Here is a 13,570-nt window from a genome sequence, read left to right as displayed (position 1 = left end):
TTATATTTGATAAAAATAGGTAAGTATAAATAATTATTATGTTTGGTTAGAGGTAATAAAAGAAAAATAATATTTATTTTACTTAAATACTTTTATGTATAATTATTCTAAAATATTTTTTATGTTATTTGTTATATTAATTATAAATATGATCATTTTTTCCTTAAAAAATTAATAAATAAATTATATATTATAATAAAATCAAAATTACATTAGTAAAATTTTAGTATCTAAAGTAGAGATGATTATAAAATTATCTCTTATATTACTATTAGTAATAGAAGATTATTGAAATATTTTATTACTTATAAATCAAACAAAGTAACGTAAATAATAAAAAATATATTGTCAGAGTAATTTTTAATCCCTCTCAATCAAATGTACTATAAGAAGTAATTTGAGTGATAAAAAAAGAATTTATATATATATATATATATATAAAGGCATAAAGTCAAGTTCATGCTATTCAAAAAGGTGATGCCAAACACCACGAAGCAATAAAGTATCCCGACTTAGAGGAGGTACTACTGAATGGATACTTCAATATCAAGAGTGCATGAATATGACAAGAGAAGTAATAATGGCACTTGCAAAATATATTCTAAAAATGGCATATCATCGAGATACTACAAAATTCAACTTTTCTCTAGATTTGCTCAATCATTTTAAATCAAATTTGGAATAAAAATATTAATCATTTTAGAGGAATTGGTTTTATTTACATGGCAGGTTTGGAGAACAAAAATTAGAGGTTATAAGGGAGAAAGAAGATCAATTTAAGATGAAAAATGTTTTCAATATGGATGAAACAGAATTGTTTTATAGGTTACAACTTGATCATTCTCTTGCAACAAAGCTACTTAAAAGGAAAAAAAAAAAAATAGTAAGACAAAGAAAGACTTACCATTTTGTTACAATGAGGATGGTTAAAGGAAAATCCTTCATGGATTATAGGTAAGTACGAAAAACATAGGTGCTCCACAAATGTAAACCTGCATAGCATGAATTGTGAGTATTGTTTCAATAAACAGGCATGGATGACTAGGACTTTATTTAAAGAATATGATAGATCTTTCGATATTAAAAATGTAGAGATTGTTTTGATTGTAGATGACAGTTATGTCCATCTAAAAGTTATTGAAGGATTGCAAAATGTTGATTTACTTTTCTTTCCACCCAATATGACATAAAAAAAAAAATCAACCTTGTGATGCAAAAATTATAGGAGCTTTCAAGATGCATTATCATCGTCAAATTTATCAGTGCCTTATGGATGGTTATGAAGTAAGGAAGCCAAATCCAAAAAATATATCTTTTAGATACAATGATTTTTGCTATCTCAACTTGGATGATAGGTATTCATATAAAACAATTGCAAATTGTTTTAGGCATTGTAAAATTCGATACATGAAAACATTATTTTGAAGACTTTAAGTGAATTCTTAGATGGTAAAGACGGTCAAAATCTTGAAATGGTAATAAAAAAAAAAGCCATTACAATTGAAGAAAGTTACATCAATTGAGACTCTAAGTAAACAAGATTGATCTTCAATTTCAGTATTTAGACTAATCGAAGTTGGATTAAATAACCCTAAATTTTATGATTTAGGGCTTTTGTTAATTGAAAGAATTTTGAATGATTAGGGTGTTGAACAAGAGTGGTGCTTATAAAACAATAACTCTATTAATATACAACACTTACAAATTTGTACAAGACCCACACACTCAATACACTCACACTTACACTTGCTACACACACAACACGCACGTCACACATCACCCACTTCACTTAACACTCACCCTTCAATTTCATGCGCACTGTACAGACTTTAATCCTCTACACGCATTCACTGCTTTTTGGCTGCACACACTCTCTTTCATTTTCTACACTCACTCACTTTGTTGCTTCTTAATTTGCGCACACAGATGCTTGCAACTAATCTCTATTTATACAAGTCTTATGTCGGCTAAGTAACCGACCTTAATGCTCCTTCACATTTCTTGAGTGCCGACTGCTTGATGGAATAATCCAGAGAGGAACTTTCAAGTTGCTAGAGCAAATGTTAGCTGCTTGGTAGAAGAGTCTAGATTAGCAGCTTAATTGCTTCATGATACTAGTGGAAAAATATGAGAGAGTCTAGTTAGTGATTTTCCTTCTAAGGTGAATGATTCTAGTTTTTTTTCTCTAATTGTCAATTTTGGTCAACTTGTTGAATTTATAGGAACCCTAATATGATTTTGTATTAGGGTTATAGATCTCATCAATTGAAGTATCACTAAACAAATTGGGATCGAGTCTCCATTAAGGAATGTGGAATCTTACCTTCTTCCTATAATATTAAATATATTTAAGGTTTAATATATGTTTGAAGAATTCAAACATATTCTTGTTTGAAGAGTTTAAATGATATACAATATTCTTAGAGTTGTAGTGATGATTGGCTTAAATTTGAAGAATTAAATGTGTTGATGTATTAGAAAGCCAAGAATTTGTTGTTTGATGCAAGTTAGGGATTGTAGGGAAGGTTAAAATTGGTCTTAGTGTAAATTCATATTACCAAAATTAGGACAAACAATTTATCACAATAATATCTAATATTTCATAATGCAGACTTACATAAAAATGCAAAATATTCTTTTAATCTTAATATGTATCAAATCAATGTAAAACTTTAAATATCTTTGAATTTTACTAACCCCAAATTTGCCCTAATTTTATTCCCAAGAAATGGGAACTTACAATTATCATGGATTAATTAAATTCATACATGACTTCATTGGTGATTTGATATAAGATCTATCTTGACTTTGACATGATTGATAAAGAACCCAGACTTAATTTTTCTCTCTTTCTCCCATAGTCTTTATGTGTACAACTGATAGTAAAATAAAATAATGTATTTAGGTAATGAAAAAACCAGTCTTACATAGTTTTTAGGAAAACATTATTTACACCTCCATCTAAGTATGTTATACCATATAAAAATTCTTCTAGATTGATTAATAACGCTTTAACTCATAATTTATTTTTTAGCTTACACTTTATGTTAATTACACATAGACCACATTAATGAAAATATTTATATATTCTCCTATTTGGTCTATAGTGTTATTAAACAATTTATGGTTTAATAATAAAATATAATTCGCGAAATAAGACTAAAATTTATCTTAAATCAGTCAACATTAAGCAAAAACTAATAAGAATTATAATGGTCATATGTCATTAAATTGACATAGTTTCTTCTATGTATCACTAAATAAGTTCTACACTTAATATGATCCATAATGAAGGATATCATAATTGTCCAATGATAATGTCTTTATGAAATACACATCCTATTAATATTCTCATAAAATATTCATTCAATTACATATATACACAATAACACAACTAATAACAGGATAAAACACATATGAATTAGAGACAATACATACAAAAGCTTATAGTGTAAACCATATAAGAACACAATACATAATAAATCGTTACTAATAGTGTCTATTCTTTTGACATGTTCATTAAATGTCTTAGGTAACAATACTTTAGTTAATGGATTCACAATCATAAGGTTGGTTCTAATGTGTTCAATCAACGTTGTTTGCTTTTGAACATCTTCTTTAATAGCAAAATATTTCAATTTTATATGTTTAGCACCCTTAGAATATTTGTCGTTTTTTAAAGAAAAAAACTATTGCAGCATTATCATAATAAATTTTCAATGGCTTGACAATACTGTTGACAGCCCCAAGCCTTGAAATAAAATTTTACAACAATAATCCTTAAACTATGGCCTTAAAGCATGTTACAAACTCAGTCTTCATAGTGGAAGTAGTAGTAACATACTAATTTGCACTTTTCCACAAAATCTCTCCATCCGCTAATAAAAATAAATATCTAAAAATGGACTATCTGACATTCACACATCCAATAAAATCTGAATATGAATAACTTATGACCTTAAGACCATTAGATCTCCTGTAAGTGAACATATAATCTTTCGTTCCTTGTAAGTACCTCAATACTTTCTTGATATGTGTTGAACGCAACCAAAAATTAAATTTCTTTATTTACAATTAGTAGTAACACAAGTGAAGGTCGATCCACAATGACTAATTAATCAAATTCACAAATAACTAATGAAAAAGGAAAGGGGTTGATAGATGTTAGAACTAATGTGTATGTCACACGTAGGAAAAAACATGGCCATCCTGGCAAAAGACAATTGGCTCTGAAGGCAGTCTACCTTGACCAGGAGGCCCCGACAGAGAGAATGAGGTGTGGCAGAGAGTTGGTGAGAATGGGAGAAAGAAAGAAAAAGGAGGAGACGAGAGCAAAGGAGTGGGAAGAGAATTGACAACAAGGAAGTAAGGGAGAGTGCAGGCCTTTTGGATGTCGTGCAGAATGTTTTGTTACTGTTTGTGAATCTTGTACTTAGTATTCTGTAATTAGAAATCAGATTCTGAAAAAAGAAAAGGAGCATTATTTTTGTAATGAAAACTGAATGTATACATTAACAAAGATTAATGAATCTACAGTTACATTATTATGGTTTTTTGCTTGCACTATTACATTATTTTGTTCATTCTCAATATTGTGATTGGTTGATGCTAGAAACGGTTGAGGACTGAGGGACTGAGCGAAGGAGTCGCCTGGTGCTGAAGGGTGGGGTGCAGCTTGGTTGTGGAAGGAATCTCGACAGTTTCAGCCTGTGAGAACTGAAAGTAGATTCAGGTACTCATAAATTGGTATCAGAGTAGGAGGGGAGATGAGCCAAAGAATGGAGGGATTACAAACTAGTTTAGAGACAATAAAAAATTATTTGAGGGAACTCAGAGGGGCGGCATTGGGACAAGAACCCATTGACAGGGGAAAAACTCTAGTCGGTCAAGAGCTGTCACCATCTTACTCTCCCCTAGTGGGCGAAACGACAATGCCCACCCCTGGAATTGAGAGAAGGATGGGAGAAGAGATGGAGACCTTTGGTGAAAGGAGCAGAGAGACAGAATCAGATGGGGCTCGTAGGGATATTTTATACCGACGACTCGACCTTTGGTTGTTTGACGGAGAAGATGTCGTTAACTGGATGTTTAAAGTTGAAAGATATTTCGAGGTCAATAGGCTAACGAAGGGTGAGAAGCTTTTGGTTGTGGGTATTTGTCTGGAGGGAGAGGCGCTGAGTTGGTACAGATGGAGAAGGAAACGACAGGCTTTTACTGGGTAGGCAGAGTTTCAAAGTGAGGTGTTGAAGCGCTTTTCGGTGAGCCCAGATTGCACCCTTTATGAAGAGCTGTTGTCCCTTTGGCAGGAAGACTCAGTTCGGAATTATAGGCTGAGGTTTGAGGTTTTATTGACGACAGTCAAATGAGTGATCGAAGAGACCTTAACAACCCTCTTTTTGAATGGACTGGTAGACGACGTCCGAGAAGAAGTCAGATTGTTCAACCCTCGTTGCTTGGAGGAGATGATGGAGAGGGCTCTGCAGGTTGAAGAAAAGAATTGGATTTTGGACGCAAGAATGGGGCTCCCACTCGGAACCCGCGTTACCCATCCAAGCCCATAGTTACAGCCTTTTAGCCCTTCCGCCCCTCGCTTCGTAAGCCCAATCATTCTAGCCCAATCCAAATACCCCAGTCTCTATGGTCCAAGCCCACGACCCTCTCCAGGCCCTAGCTATGCCCGACCTAACTTCCCGGCCCAATCTAAAGTTTAACCCAACCTGACCCAACCACCGATTAATCCAACGCACTCCCTTCTTTCCAAAGAGTTTCATTCGACGAACTCGGGAGACCTTCGACCCAGTAGAGGAACGATGAGTTCGGTGGTATTTGTGGGCCACCCTCGGTGTGAACACCCCTATCGACGCCTTTTTGACAACGAGTTTAGAATGAAGATAGAGAAAAGGCTCTGTTTCAGGTACGATTAGAAATATCATCCCGGCCACCGTTGTAAAAATTGGCAATTTAGGGTTATGATCACTTCAGAAGGGAAGGAAAATGAAGAAGTTGACCTGGAGAGTGACTGTACAGAAGTGAATCCAGAAGAGAAGGAGATGGAACTGGCGTTGTAGACTAGCTCAGTGAGCGGGTTTCATAATCCAAAAACGATGAAATTTTTTAGGGAAATTGGGAATATGAAGGTGTTGATTCTCTTGGACAGTGGAATTACCCATAGCTTCATTTCGCGCACTCTCGTGGAAGAATTGGCTCTATCGATGGTTCCCACCAAATTTACTGTGACACTAGGAGATGACAGGAAAATTAGGGGGATGAGGAGATGCCAACAAATTGAATTAAAATTTCACGGAATCTCCGTAACTCAGGATTTCTTCGTCTTTGAATTGGGGAAGGTAGATGTGATTTTGGGGTTGGATTGGCTATATAAATTAGGGGAGGTAAGGATGAATTGGAAATTACATACCATGAAATTTTGATGGGACGGGAGACGTGCGAGAATTAACGGTGACCTTTCGATGTGCCGGATGGAATCCACATTGAAGGCCTTAGTCAACTCCATGGTAGAGGGGGTGAAGGATTTTGGTTGAATATAGAAGCACCTCACCGGACAGTGAACCAAGAGCAACCATGGTGGACTAAAGACTCACACCCTTGTTACGGGAATATGAATGTTTATTCCGAGAGCCTACTGGATTACCCCTAAAGAGAGGACGTGATCATGCCATTCAACTTATTTCAGGGGCTCCACCTCCTAACATCAGACCGTATAGGTACCCTCACTTTCAGAAGAACGAGATTAAGTAAAAGTGCAAGAGATGCTAGCTGTTGGGGTGATTCGACCGAGTGTGAGCCCTTACTCAAGCTTGGTGCTCCTCGTGAGAAAAAAGGACTATAGATGGAGATTTTGTGTTGACTATCAGGCGCTCAATAAAATTACAATTTCGGATAAATTCCCCATCCCTGCTATTGACAAACTCCTAGATGAGCTTTTCGGAGCCACGATATTCAGCAAGCTCGATTTGAAGTCGGGCTACCACCAAATCTGAGTCATAAAAGAAGATAATAAGAAAATATCCTTTCGGACGCACGATGGGCATTGCGAATTTCTTGTAATGCCATTCAGGCTTTCGAACGCACCTACCACTTTTCAAGGGGTGATGAACGAACTGCTTCGGCCTTATCTACGCCGATATGTATTAGTTTTTTTTACGACATTCTTATTTACGTATTAGTTTTTTTTACGACATTCTTATTTACAGCTGCAGGTTTGAAGATCATGTGAGACAGCTATAAGTGGTTTTGGAGCTGCTTCGAGACTACCAATTTGTGGTGAATTGGAAGAAATGTGCCTTCGATCAGACGAAGATAAGTTATTTGGGGCATGTTGTCTCAACGGAGGGGGTGGTTGCCGACCCTTATAAGGTGTGAGTAATGCTTGAATGACCTAATCCCCGAGACCTACAAGATCTCAAAGGGTTCTTGGGATTAACTGGCTACTACTGAAGATTTGTACGTAATTATGGAAAAATCATCGAACCTCTCACAAGACTTCTAAAGAAGGATGCTTTCCAATGGACGGATGAATCCACTATGGCCTTCAAAAAACTAAAGGAAGCTCTGAGTTCGGTACCTATACTAGCTCTTCCAGATTTTTTTACGAAATTTGTAATAGAGACGGACGCCTTCGAATTGAGACTAGAAGTGATGCTAATGCAGGAGGGAAAACTATTGACATTTATGAGCAAAGCCTTATCCATTCAGAACCGTCAGAAGTCAATGTATGAGAGAGAGCTAATGGCAATAGTCTTAGCTTTCCAGAAATGGCGACATTACCTGCTGGGGCACCACTTCAAGGTTCGAACGGATCAGCGCAGTCTGAGGTTCCTTAAGGATCAAAGAGTTCTAGGCAACGAGCAGCAAAAGTGGGTCGTGAAAATGTTAGGCTTCGACTTCGAAATTCAGTATAAGTCGGGATGTGAAAATAAGGTTGTAGACACTCTTTCATGAAATCCAAAATTTGAAGGTGAATTGCTGGCAATTTCAATAGTGCATATGGTAAGGTTGGAAGAAGTGGAACGTGAGGTGGCTAGTGATAGGAAATTACAAGGGATCATACATGACTTATTGCAAAATCCAAAAGCCTATGAAGGATATAGTCTGAGAAACGGCAGATTGCTCTACCGAGGCAGGTTAGTCCTTCCTAAAGGTTCTTTTTTCATTCCCAAATTTCTTAAAGAATTTCACTCCTCTCCTTACAGAGGACATTTTGGCTTCTTTCGGACTTACAAAAAGGCTGCCTTGGTGTTGTTCTAGGAAGGCATGAAGGGTGATATCCAAAGATTTGTATCCGAATGTGACATTTGTCAAAGAATGAAGTACGAGTGTGCATCCCTTACAGGCTTACTTCAACCACTGTCGATTCTTAACCAGGTGTGGGAAGATGTCTCTATGAATTTTATAGAAGGCCTTCCGAAAGCTTCTGATGTGGATACAATTCTTGTGGTAATTGACCGTTTAACCAAATATGCCCACTTTCTAACTCTGAAGCATCCTTTTACAGTCGCGAAAGTGGCACAAAAGTATATTCGAGAGGTAGTCAAGTTGCATGGATTTCCCTGAACCATAGTTTCAGACCGAGATCAAATATTTTAAAGTCATTTTTGGGCTGAAATTTTCAGAGCAGTAGGTACATCCCTCAAATTCAGCTCCTCATACCATCCTCAAACAAACAGACAGACGGAAGTGGTGAATCACAGCCTGGAGACTTATTTAAGAAGCTTTTGTTTCAGACAGCCCAAACAGTGGCCTAAATGGGTTTTGTGGGCAGAATACCAGTTCAATACCATTTATAATTCTTCTTCGGGCATGTCACCTTTCAAGGCATTGTATGGTCGGGACCTCCTATCTTATTAAAGTGGGTTGAAGAAACTTCGAGAGTGGAAGAAGTTAATAAGATGATTAAAGAAAAGAATAATGTTCTGGATGAACTAAAAGAGACTTTGGCTAAAGCCCAAGAAAGAATGAAGAGGTATGCGGATAAAAGGAGAAAGGAAATACAGTTACAACCCGAAGATTGGGTATATTTGAAGATGCAACCATACAGGTTTCGTTCGCTGGCTACCTGTCCTAATGAAAAACTGAGCCCTCGCTACTATGGGCCCTATAAAATCATAGAGAAGATAGGGGTAGTGGCATATCGATTGTTGTTTCCACCTTCAGCTAAGATACATCATGTTTTCCATGTCTCACAACTTAAGAGACATGTGGGACCTTCTATCTCAATTCAGCAACTGTTGGAGTGCATAACTGAAGATGGAGAATTGGAGGTTCAACCACTCAAAATACTGCAACACAGGTACTCTGCAAAAGAGGAGCTGGAAATACTAGTTCAGTGGAAGGGACTGCCAGAATGTGAAAATTCTTGGGAACTCTTCTTTTCTTCCCACAGCCTATTCCCTCACTTTCACCTTGAGGACAAGGTGTCTCTCGATGGGAGGGGAAATGTTAGAACTAATGTGTATGTCACACGTAGGAAAAAATATGGCTAGCCTGGCAAAAGACAATTGGCTCTGAAGGCAGTCTACCTTGACCAGGAGGCCCTAATAGAGAGAATGAGGTGTGGCAGAGAGTTGGTAAGAATGAGAGAATGAGAGAAAAAGGAGGAGAGGAGAGCAGAGGAGTGGGAAGAGAATTGATAGCAAGGAAGTAAGGGAGAGTGCAGGCCTCTCGGATGCCGTGTGGAATGTTTTGTTACTGTTTATGAATCTTGTACTTAGTATTCTGTAATTAGAAATTAGATTCTGGAAAAAGAAAAGGAGCATTATTTTTGTAATGAAAACTGAATGTATACATTAACAGAGATTAATGAATTTACAGTTACATTATTGTGGTTCTTTGCTTGCACTATTACATTGCTTTGTTCATTCTCAATATTGTGATTGGTTGATGTTGGAAACAGTTGAGGACTGAGGGACTGAGCGAAGGAGTCGTCTGGTGCTGAAGGGTGGGGTGCAGCTTGGTTGTGGAAGGAATCTCGACAGCTTCAGCCTGTAAGAACTGAAAGTAGATTCAGGTACTCATCAATAGACAAGAAAAAAATTCCTAAAACTGAATTGAGTAATAAAAGTTCAATCAAAGGCAATCTCTTTTCAAGGAAAATTACTACATTTGCAAACTGATCACTAATATCTAATATATAAATTTTATTATCCATTCAAATATTTAACTCTAGATTACCAAAGTTAGAAAATCTATGCCTTCTCAAATTTTGTCAATTTGAGCCTAACACACAAATTAATTCTTATCAATAAACCAATTGGTATTAAGCAATTATTATGAATTTATTGATAGCATTATGAACTAGGAAGAAGTTAAAGATGAATAAAAATCTAATAAGGGTCAAATTATTTAATTCATTCTATGTCTCTTTTAAACAAGCACTAAAAACTTGGATCATAATTGTTCTTGCTTAATTGTTACTCTAATTGAACATCATAACAATTATGGATTATGGATTCAAATTAGCTATAGACCACACAATTCAATCAATTGATAGAGTTCTTAATTAAATAAATCATGCAATCATTAACATGTAAAATAAAAAAAATATAGATATTTGAATAGAAAAATAAATAAGATTACGAATAAAGTCTCACAGTTTTGACAAACAAATGAAATTCCCTTGAATCAAACTAAAGAACTTAGCTAGACATTATGGAATGAAGAGCACGAAAGAGAAACAAAAATTATGTTTTGTCTTCTTCTCCTCCCTAACCTAGCAGCCTAAGAGTTATATTTATATCCAACTCCTAAAAATTTAGGCAAGTAAATTTCTAGCTAATTCACACATATTTCCAGCCTTCCAAACCTATATTCAACTCACTCTTGAAGTTGGACTAAGTCTTCATGTGAGCCATGCCAAAATTAATCCAATCTAGCTAAGGATTAGGGCTCTTGGATTCTAGCAATAATATTCAATCCAGTTTTGGATAGGAAAAAAATCTTCCTGGACTCTGACCCCTTCATAAGAATTGTAGATTAGGATGTGTAGATGAATTTGGGCTTTTGAATCACCTCAATTTGACATCAAAAGCCTCAGTTATGACCTTTAAAAGATTCAGTGTTCGGACAAATATTCTACTCTAATAAGGATTTCTAGATCTACATTTGAAGCAATGTTTGGTAACCCAAACAAACTTAAATTTCAGCCCATAATACCATTCCAGAAAGGTCAGAATGTTCTCTACAGAACCTCTGAAGGCCTCCTCCTTATTCTAGAACTCTAAGTTGGTTAAGCACCTACAAGAAGCACAGAAAGTTGAAACCACTAAAATGCTTAAATTTTCTAATTAAATGCTCACTTCATTCTAACCTATCCAACTATGTTGTAACTGTAAAAATAAACCTAAACTAACAAAATTAGGCATAAAATACTCTCAAAAGATCAAATACAAGAAATTACATATATGAAAATAAGCACTCATCATTTCTTTGTAGTTTTCCAACGGTCCACCTTTAGATTACTTTGATACTTGCCCAGCATCCCGATAGCAAAATTGATGTTTGGTTTGGTACAAGTTTAAGCATACATTAAGTTCCCTACAATAGATGCATAAGGAATTCGTTCCACTTGAGTGTGTTCCAATTCATTTATTAAACATTGCATAAGATTGAATTTAGCCTTATTCTAAATTGGAGCAACACTAGTAGGACATTTATCCATTTGAAATAATTTTAGAATTTTGTTAATATATTCTTTCTAAGACAATCCTAACAAACCTTGTCACCTATTACAAAATATTTCTATTCCTATCACATAAGATGTCTCACCCATATATTTCATTTAAAAATTCTTAGAGAGAAATCTTTTGGTTTCATACATTTTCTAAGATCATTAGTGGCTAACAAAATATCGTCAACATACAAAATAAGAAACATAAATTTACTCTCATTGACCTTTCAATAAATACACCGATCAAAGGTGTTCTCTTTAAAATTAAAGGAAGTAATAATATTATTAAACTTGAAATACCATTGTTTGGAAGCTTGCTTAAGTCCATCTATTGACTTTTTTTAAGTTTACACACCATGTTATCTTTTTCTTCAACTATGAAACCTACAAGTTGTTCCATATATACCTTTTCCTCTATATTCTCATTAAGAAAAATGATTTTCACATCTATCTAGTGTAACTCTAAATCATAATGAGTTACTATTGTCATGACAATTATAAACAAATCTTTTTTAGAAACCAGAGAAAATGTTTCTTTGTAATCGATATAGTCTTTATAAGTAAATCCTTTGACAACAAGTTTAACCTTGTACCTTTCAATATAACTTTTCAAGTCTCGTTTGGTTTTGAAAACCCATTTACATCCAACACTTTTACAACCTTCAGGTAATACTATGAGGTCTCAGACTTCATTAAATGACATTGAATTTAATTCTTCTTTCATAGCTTCTAACCATTTTTTAGAGTTGACACTTTCCATAGATTCTAAAAACAAAACTAGATCTTCATCAATTCCTAAATCATAATCAAAATTTTGGAGATAAACCACATATTCTATTGAAATGGTTAATCTCCTTACTCTTAGAGATCTTCTTAATGTTACTTCTTGTGGTTTAAATATTGAAGACTTATTAACAATAACTTTATTAGGGAGTGGTGGTTGTTTGTTTTATTGTTGTTCTTGCGTGTTGTTTGAATGTTCTACAACCAAAAGAACAACAACATGAATAGAAGTTGTAGGTAAAGGAGATTGAATCTTAACTTCTTGGATTTCTACTTTACGCGGTACTACACTCCCATTAGTCTCAACATTTTCGATAAATCTAGCATTTTCTCATACTGTGGTTAGGACAATAAAATCTATGTCCTTTTGATTTTTTTGAATAACCAATGAAGAAACTTTTAGTTGTTCTTGAATCTAGTTTTTTTTTATGTGGATCATAAATCTTTATTTATGTTGGGTAACCTCAAACATGCAGGTGTTTTAAACTAAGTTTCTTTCTAGTCTACAATTTAAAAAGAGTCTTTAAAACAACTTTACTAGGAACCCTGTTTAATAAATATACAACTGTTTTTAATGTGTACATCCATAATAATAAGGATAAAGATGAATTACTTATCATATTTCTAATTGTATCCATCAGGGTCTTTCAACAATACCATTTTGTTACAGTGTACCAAGCATTATGTATTGAGAACATATGTCATGTTCTTCAAGGAACTTAGCAAATAGACCAAGGTTTTATCTTAATTCATCATATCTTTTGTTTACTTGCAACCTCCATCAAATCTAATGATTTTCACTTTTTTGTCAAATTGACTCTCAACCTCATTAATAAATACCTTCAAGGCATCTACTATTTGAGATTTTTCATGTAACAAATAGATATATCCATAATGTGAAAAGTGATAAAGTATTTTTCTTTTCCAAAAGATATAATATCAAAAGGTTCACATATATCGATGTAAATTTTTTCAATAAGCTTTGTGCTTCTTGTGGTTATTTTTTTAGTTGTGTGACTAGTATGTTTACCCTTAATACAGTCTACACAAATATCAAGATCAATAAAATCCAAACTAGAAAGGATTTCATTCTTTACTAAT

The sequence above is a fragment of the Mangifera indica genome, chromosome 3 (assembly GCF_011075055.1).
Source record: "Mangifera indica cultivar Alphonso chromosome 3, CATAS_Mindica_2.1, whole genome shotgun sequence".
Lineage (NCBI taxonomy): Eukaryota > Viridiplantae > Streptophyta > Magnoliopsida > Sapindales > Anacardiaceae > Mangifera > Mangifera indica.
This window is presented reverse-complemented; position numbering follows the sequence as displayed.